Source organism: Neofelis nebulosa, chromosome 7 (genome assembly GCF_028018385.1).
Source record: "Neofelis nebulosa isolate mNeoNeb1 chromosome 7, mNeoNeb1.pri, whole genome shotgun sequence".
Lineage (NCBI taxonomy): Eukaryota > Metazoa > Chordata > Mammalia > Carnivora > Felidae > Neofelis > Neofelis nebulosa.
The window spans coordinates 53972282-53981407 of NC_080788.1; the positions used below are offsets into that span (position 1 = coordinate 53972282).

General features: G+C 40.2%; 1 long non-coding RNA gene across 1 annotated transcript; it reads left to right on the forward strand.

The window, feature by feature from the left end:
- Positions 1–5844: 5844 nt before the first annotated feature.
- LOC131516571 (uncharacterized) lies at positions 5845–8712 on the forward strand. Its single transcript, XR_009264153.1, has 2 exons — positions 5845–6509; positions 7448–8712. It is a non-coding gene; the product is annotated as an uncharacterized LOC131516571 (long non-coding RNA).
- Positions 8713–9126: the final 414 nt, after the last annotated feature.

A 9126-nucleotide genomic window follows, 5' to 3' on the forward strand; every position in this document is an offset into this window, starting at 1 on the left:
CCAATATGCAGGCTGCCTTTTCTTCTGGAATATGGAGCTAAACCACATCTCCCAGATTCCCTTGCATCTGGGTAGAACTATGTGACAGCCTGTGGAATGTGGACAGCAGGGATGTCACTACTTCCAGGTGTAGCCATAAAACATTCTATTCAGTTTTCCATGCTCTCTTTCCATCACTCCATCAGGCTGGTTGATGATGGGAGGTCTTGAGGCTACAACATGCTCAAGCCACAAAATGGAAGGGGCATGGGTACATGAGACCCGGCTTACGGGTGAGTTGCCTAAGAGAGCCACCTGATGAGGACCATCAATCCTGCACTTTGCCCCAGAAAGGAACAAATTTTATTTTGTTACTTCACTATGAATTGGGGGATTATTAAGCCAGTTACCCTACTCTAATACACTTGAAATTAAATCTCAGTCCTGCAATTTAGCAGTGTGATATGCCCTTCTGCATGGTACTTAGCCTCTACCCATTTGTAAAATGGGAATAATAATAATACCTATCTCATAGGATGCTTATGAGGGTTAAATGAAACAACATATACAAAGGGCTTAGCATAGTGTCTAGCACATAGTAGAAATTCTATTTAATCAATAAATATTAACTATTCATGTTATTGTTGCTAACACATTTTCCACTGGTTCCAAAATGGATTTCAAAATTCTTCTTTTCCAACTTGTTTTAGAGGAGAAAGGAGAGTGCTTTCTCCCACTCTGATTACTTTATGACAATGAGAATGGCTTAGGGCTAGTCAGGGCTAGAGTCAGTCTGCGCATAGACCTTATTTTTTGTGCAAACTGCCAATCTATCCTTTCCTGCCCCTGTGGATTATTAAGCTTCCAATGAGAAATAGCCAGGGATGGGGTGAGGGAAACCCACAAAAACATAAAGCTATTCCCATTGAGAGAAAAACCTTATTAAAATCTTCAGAAACTCTCTGAATATCATTCTAGAAATATGTACTTCTAACAAAGGCTACTTTTGATAATACTTAGTCTGAATGTTCACAATGAATATATCAGTTGTCTGGCTGGGTCATTTGGAATTAGACAACTAGTCTTTCAAGTTAAAAAAGTCTATTCTTTGAGTGATAATGATTTATCAATGTAGGTTCACCAATCGTAACAAATGTACCACCATAGTGGGGAATGTTGTTAATAGGGGAGGGTATGCATGCATTAGGGCGGGGGGTATATGGAAACTTTCTGTACCTTCCACTCAATTTTGCTGTGAACCTAAAACTATTCTAAAAAATAAAGTCTTTAAAAAAAAATCTGGGGGCGCCTGGGTGGCTCGGTCGGTTAAGCGTCTGACTTCGGCTCAGGTCATGATCTCACTGTCCGTGAGTTCGAGCCCCGCGTCAGGCTCTGTGCTGACAGCTCAGAGCCTGGAGCCTGTTTCGGATTCTGTGTCTCCCTCTCTCTCTGCCCCTCCCCTGTTCATGCTCTGTCTCTCTCTGTCTCAAAAATAAATAAACGTTAAAAAAATTTAAAAAAAAAAAAAAAATCTGTTCACCACTACTGAGTGAACTTCCCGTTATAAACATTTAGTCTAATTGGGATAATTATGTTATTAAAAAGAAATTAAGATCATTTTGTCTTGAAATGGTTGGCACAGTGTATTCCCAGTACACTATTTTTTCTCTGGTTGGTGGCAACACAACCTTGCAGTACAGATTGAGCCACCTCTCTGACACTTGGGAAGCTGATGACAGGACACAGAAAGGCCTGTCACAGCTGATTTCATGTTATGACTTGTTAATGTGTCCAGCCCACCCACTCTTGCAGTGGTTCAGGGAATTAAAAAAAAAAAAAAAGAATTCCCCAGGGGTGTGTAGCAAGAACATTTCTTGCATGAGCAGATCAGGAAAATAAAGAATGTTTCCTTGAAAATTTTGCTTGATGGCCCAGATTTAAATATTAGGTAAAGAATAATTTTCATTCACCCTCTTGTCAATTATCCCGCTGCTTGCTCTCACCTTGTCTACTGAATAAGCAAACCTGAAAAAAGCTATGAACTCTGATCAGTCATCCTGGGTTTGAACTCCAGCCTGATGCTTTGGGTAGGTTATTTAACTTTTCAGAGATCTGCTTACTTGTCTATAAAACAAGAGTATATGGCACAAAAACAGACACATAGACCAATGGAATAGAATAGAGACCCCAGAACTAGACCCACAAAAAGATGGCCAACTAATCTTTGACAAAGCAGGAAAGAATATCCAATGGAAAAAAGACTCTCTTTAACAAATGGTGCTGGGAGAACTGGACAGCAACATGCAGAAGGTTGAAACTAGACCACTTTCTCACACCATTCACAAAAATAAACTCAAAATGGATAAAGGACCTGAATGTGAGAGAGGAAACCATCAAAACCCTAGAGGAGAAAGCAGGAAAAGACCTCTCTGACCTCAGCTGTAGCAATCTCTTACTCGACACATCCCCAAAGGCAAGGGAATTAAAAGCAAAAATGAATTACTGGGACCTTATGAAGATAAAAAGCTTCTGCACAGCAAAGGAAACAACCAACAAAACTAAAAGGCAACCAACGGAATGGGAAAAGATATTTGCAAATGACACATGGGACAAAGGGCTAGTATCCAAAATCTATAAAGAGCTCACCAAACTCCACACCCGAAAAACAAATAACCCAGTGAAGAAATGGGCAGAAAACATGAAGAGACACTTCTCTAAAGAAGACATCCGGATGGCCAACAGGCAGATGAAAAGATGCTCAACGTCACTCCTCATCAGGGAAATACAAATCAAAACCACACTCAGATATCACCTCACGCCAGTCAGAGTGGCCAAAAAGAACAAATCAGGAGACTATAGATGCTGGAGAGGATGTGGAGAAATGGGAACCCTCTTGCACTGTTGGTGGGAATGCAAATTGGTGCAGCCACTCTGGAAAACAGTGTGGAGGTTCCTCAGAAAATTAAAAATAGACCTACCCTATGACCCAGCAATAGCACTGCTAGGAATTTACCCAAAGGATACAGGAGTACTGATGCATGGGGGCACTTGTACCCCAATGTTTATAGCAGCACTCTCAACCATAGCCAAATTATGGAAAGAGCCTAAATGTCCATCAACTGATGAATGGATAAAGAAATTGTGGTTTATATACACAATGGAGTACTACAGGGCAATGAGAAAGAACGAAATATGGCCCTTTGTAGCAACGTGGATGGAACTGGAGAGTGTGATGCTAAGTGAAATAAGCCATACAGAGAAAGACAGATACCATATGTTTTCACTCTTATGTGGATCCTGAGAAACTTAACAGAAACCCATGGGGGAGGGGAAGGAAAAAAAAAAAGAGGTTAGAGTGGGAGAGAGCCAAAGCATAAGAGACTTTTAAAAACTGAGAACAAACTGAGGGTTGATGCGGGGTGGGAGGGAAGGGAGGGTAGGTGATGGGTATTGAAGAGGTCATCTTTTGGGATGAGCACTGGGTGTTGTATGGAAACAAATTTGAGAATAAATTTCATATATTGAAAAATAAATAAATAAATAAAAAATAAAAAATAAAAAAAAGAAAATACATCAAAATAGAGCATCACTAAGATGGAAAAAAAAATAAGAGTATAATAGTACTGATCATGGGATGCCTAGGTAGGTGGCTCAGTTGATTAAGTGTCTGACTTCAGCTCAGGTCATGATCTTGCAGTTTGTGAGTCTGAGCCCTGCGTTGGGCTCTGTGCTGGTAGCCCCTGCTTCAGATTCTGTGTGTGTCTCTCTCTCTGTGCCCCTCCCCTGATCATGCTCTGTCTGTTTCTCAAGAATAAATAAACATTAAAAAAATTTTAATAAAAAAATAGCACTGATCAATGGTGAGTGCCTAAGAATCATTTCGTTGCTTTGTTGTTTTTATTTTTTATTTATTTTTTTAATTTTATTTTTTATTTTTTTAAATTTACATCCAAATTAGTTAGCATATAGTGAAACAATGATTTCAGGAGTAGATTCCTTAATGCACCTTACCCATTTACCCCATCCCCCCTCCCACAACCCCTCCAGGAACCCTCAGTTTGTTCTCCATATTTATGAGTCTCTTCTGTTTTGTCCCCCTCCCCGTTTTCATATTATTTTTGTTTCCCTTCCCTTATGTTCATCTGTTTTGTCACCTAAAGTCCTCATATGAGTGAAGTCTTATGATTTTTGTCTTTCTCTGACTAATTTCACTTAGCATAATACCCTCCAGTTCCATCCACATAGTTTGCAAATAGCAAGATTTCATTCTTTTTGATTGCCGAGTAATACTCCATTGTATATATATACCACATCTTCTTTATCCATTCATCTATCAAGGGACATTTGGGCTCTTTCCATACTTTGGCTATTGTTGATAGTGCTGCTATAAACATGGGGGTGCATGTGTCCCTTCAAAACAGCACACCTGTATCCCGTGGATAAATGCCTAGCAGTGCAATTGCTGGGTCGTAGGGTAGTTTTATTTTTAGTTTTTTGAGGAGCCTCCATACTGTTTTCCAGAGTGGCTGCACCAGCTTGCATTCCCAACAACAACACAAAAGGGATCCTCTTTCTCCGCATCCTCGCCAACATCTGTTGTTGCCTGAGTTGTTCATGTTAGCCATTCTGACAGGTGTCAGGTGGTATCTCATTGTGGTTTTGATTTGTATTTCCCTGATGATGAGTGATGCGGAGCATTTTTTCATGTATTGGTTGGCCATCTAGATGTCTTCCTTGGAAAATTGTCTATTCATGTCTTTTGCCCATTTCTTCACCAGATTATTTGTTTTTTGGGTGTTGAGTTTGATAAGTTCTTTATAGATTTTGGATACTAACCCTTTATCCGATATGTCATTTGCTAATATCTTCTCCCATTCTGTCGGTTGCCTTTTAGTTTTGCTGATTGTTTCCTTTGCTGTGCAGAAGCTTTTTATTTTTATGAGGTCCCAGAAATTCAGTTTTGCTTTTGTTTCCCTTGCTTCCGGAGATGTGTTGAGTAAGAAGTTGCTGTGGCCAAGATCAAAGAGGTTTTTGCCTGCTTTCTCCTCAAGGATTTTGATGGCTTCCTTTCTTACATTGAGGTCTTTCATCCATTTTGAGTTTATTTTTGTGTATGGTGTAAGAAAGTGATCCAGGTTCATTCTTCTGCATGTCGCTGTCCAGTTTTCCCAGCACCACTTTCTGAAGACACTGTCTTCATTCCATTGGATATTCTTTCCTGCTTTGTCAAAGATTAGTTGGCCATACATTTGTGGGTCCATTTCTGGGTTCTCTGTTGCTTTGTTGTTTTTAAAATAAGATTAAGATACAAACTTTGATAGAAACTTGTGATAAAGAAAGCACACCACTTTAAAAACTCCTGAGGGATTAATCACAAGACTAGTAAAAGATTTTAATACAAATAATCTATTTGTTCATCTCTTCAACCTCTTGCTTAACCCTTCACCCTTCTAACACTAAAAGTTATATGCAAAATTTTGGAATGTAGACTTTCAAAATATATTACCTTACCATGTTATTAAGGATCTATGGTTATGGAATTACTTGCATTTTTTCCAATTTTTTATCATTAAACAGCCTACTGAGAGATTTGTAAACACATAAAATCAAAAATCATTTCTATTTTCATTTTATTATTATTTTTTTAACGTTTATTTATTTTTCAGACAGAGAGAGACACAGCATGAACGGGGGAGGGGCAGAGAGAGAGGGAAACACAGAATCGGAAGCAGGCTCCAGGCCCTGAGCCATCAGCCCAGAGCCCGACCCGGGGCTCGAACCCGCGGACTGCGAGATCGTGACCTGAGCCGAAGTCGGACGCTTAACCGACTGAGCCACCCAGGCGCCCCTCTATTTTCATTTTAAAGCTTGTTTCTCACACAATTATATCATGAGAAAAAGTCTCAGTTAAGTTATATAAAATATCCTGAATTTATCATTTAACACACTTTTATCTGGCCCAAGTGTTGGCCCAGTCCAAGTTAATCTATGTTCCATGGAACATAATGGTTCAGTTCCAGACCTACCTAAAGTTTTGTCTGAACGTTTGATCCTCTCTACAAGCTCAGAGAGATTCAAATCTTGGTTCAGCCTAGAACTGATCTATACTTTCCAGAAATCCTCCAGTGAGAATTTACCTGAGACAAATTAAAATCAGACCAGTCACCAAGGTTTAGATCAGGAATCAGAATTTTTTATTTTGATGGATTCTACCTTCACTTAAAATAAGTTAAAAAATTTTTTTGTAAGTAGATGCAAGATGCAGCAGACAATAATACCCACACACTACTTCATTTTTCTCCCACACCCTGCCTAGCTGATAGCAGTTGGTTGGAGCCATGTGACTAGCTCTGGTCAGTGTCCTAAGAGGGGAATTGATGTGTGTCACTTCTAGGCTGAGGCAGAAAAAAGTTGATGCCTGATTCTCTACATTTTCTACTCTACATTCTCTACTCTGCCTTGAATGGCCTCATAAGTCCCTAAGTGACTATGTAAAGCAAAACCCACAGTCGACCTGCCTGGAACAGTGTGTAAGTGAGAAGTCAATTTTTGTTGTGTTGAGCCACTGAGATTTGGGGGGTATTTGTTACAACTTAGTTTAGACTGTCCTAGTTCACAACAGTTTCCTCAATGCAATATGCTCTTTTACTACTCATGCTTTTGCACACACTTGTTCACAATACCTAAAAGGCCTTTGCACCTTATCATCAATCCAACTCCTACCTCTACTCTAAGAACCAGCCCTTATGTCTTCTGTCAACACAGGATGGCATATAAAAGAAAGAGTATGGGTTTCGGAATTTGCTAGTCTCAGGTTCAAATGTGGGTTCCGTCTCATAAACTAAGCAAGTTTGGGGAAGTTATTTAACTCTTCACTGCTTGCATTTCCTCATCTGTAAAATGAGAATAATAACTTTACTGGGTTTAGCACCTGGGAAAAAACTCAACAAATACTAGCTATATTGTTATTCCCAGGCCACTACCACCCCAGCTAAATTCAGATGCATTTTCCTCTGGGTTCCATAGTACCTCTCTATTATAATACTTACCATCTTCCACTATGGGTTGTTTTTTTTTTTTTAGCATCCATGTCTATATCTCCCACTAATTTGAGGTCACTGGAAGTCAGTGGAATTGACTAATTTTGTTTGCAGTTTTAGACCTACCACCTAGAACACTGTTTGGCAATAGTAGCACTCCACTAATATGTGTTAAATAAATTCCTCTTGATGTGCCCAGCACACTCAATCCTCAATAAACTCTTTATTGATCAGGTGAATAGAGCAATAAACCAATCAACTAATGAACCAATTATTATTTCTTGCCATTTCCCATAAACAAATTAACTTTTTAAAAGAGAAACTATTTTAACCTACTTCCTATAGAACTGATTCCTGCTGCAGCCTCTGCCTCCTTCTCTTGTGGCAGAGTGGCTACCTATTCATCACTATTTGTGTTCTCTTCACAGCATACTTCTGGAAAACGTTTATCAGTCCGCTTGCATCTAGGATGAGCTTCGTGACTAGTTCTCACCAATGGAAAGTAGGCAGAAATGATGGACCTACCTCCAGGCCTAGCCCATAAAATACTGGACTTAGTTTCTCCCTCACTCTTTCAGTCCCTTCAATTGGATGCAGAGGAATCAGTGGAGGATTTCAAGGCCCGAGAAGATACTAGAGCCACAAGATAGGAAATGCTTGGAGCCTGAATCGCCTGAATGACTGTGTAAACATCCACCGACCTGATTCCAAACAATTCATGTTGGACTGTGACACGAATAAGAAATTATTGTGTTCAGCCATTGAATTTGGATTCTTAATCACACTCAAAGCCTTATATTCACCCATCCAAGGGCTGGGATAAAAAACACTTACACAGCTTGGCCCACCCAAATGGTAAGGGCCTAAAGCAGCAGGTACTCTTGTAGTGCTGACCACGGGGCTTCTCTGTTTCCCACCATTTCCTCCGTGACACAGACCTAACCTGGGACTTGGCCAGTGCTGTCCATGAGGGAACTAAGGAGTTGCAGTTCCTTATGCACATGAGGCTCCCTGTTCTAGTTCTAGTGATGGGTGCTGCTACCTAGCCTGAGTTCCGGTGCTTTTTGTAAAGCTTAGTCCTGCTTTTAGAGTTTTTAGTTTTATATTCCAGGAATAGACCTTGCTTTGCTTTTGCTGCGTCCTGCATCAGAGCTATAAACCCTCCTCCAGAGGCCATTCCACACTGATTAACCATGGTAAGCAGGAAAAGCCAGTTTTCTGCCTGTTTGGGATCTCGTGTCTTATCTACCTTCTTTACACCCTGCCTTCCCCAGTCATGCTGGGAAACCGTATTATACCCTGGTGCCCTAGTTGGCAGACCAAGTATTTAGTTCAACTATGTCCATTTTTCCTGTGTTTCACTGAGGCCCCTTTGAGCTTTGGGGTGTCAGAGCCTTTACTTTCAGTTGGGCCCATGCCTACCTTTCACCCCCTGATATGGCTGGGTCTGGAGCCAGGTGTCCTCTTGACCTTTCTCTCCAGCCTAAAGTAAGGAGCAGGGCCTCACAGAGAAGTTCTGAGACAGCGCAGTTCAGAGGTCATCAAGGTATTTTGCTTTTCTATTGACATTTAAAATTTTAGTGATGCTTTTTGTGACAAACGTGTTTTAATTGTAGAGTATCACAAATACATTAATGGTTTGTATTCATGCCTTGTATTTCTAGAAGATATAAATACACTGCATTTTAGTGCATGCTTGGCATGTACACATTATTTTATTGTTCTAAATCAAGCCTACCAGGACCTCTGCTTACCATTTGATGACTCAACATGCAAGCTTACAAAAGTCCCCACCAGTTGTCCTACTGCACGTATACAAGCTTTTAAACTGTCTTCCTTCTTTAATCTCTTTTGTCCTTCACTCCTTCCTAATATGCTTTGCTTTCCTTAGCCAGCCTGTATCTTTACTGTTCAGCCAAACAGACCTAGTCATTTCTAAACAATGACTTCTATTATTGAGCTTAAGGAAGTTAAAAAATAAATCAAACCTGCTGCTTGTAGGTACAAATTGTCAATTGTCAGTTCTCAGGAAAGTAGCTGCTAGAATAGTCTGTCCTACACTCCTGGCAGCAACAGTGACAATAAAAGCCTCACCCCACAGATGTCC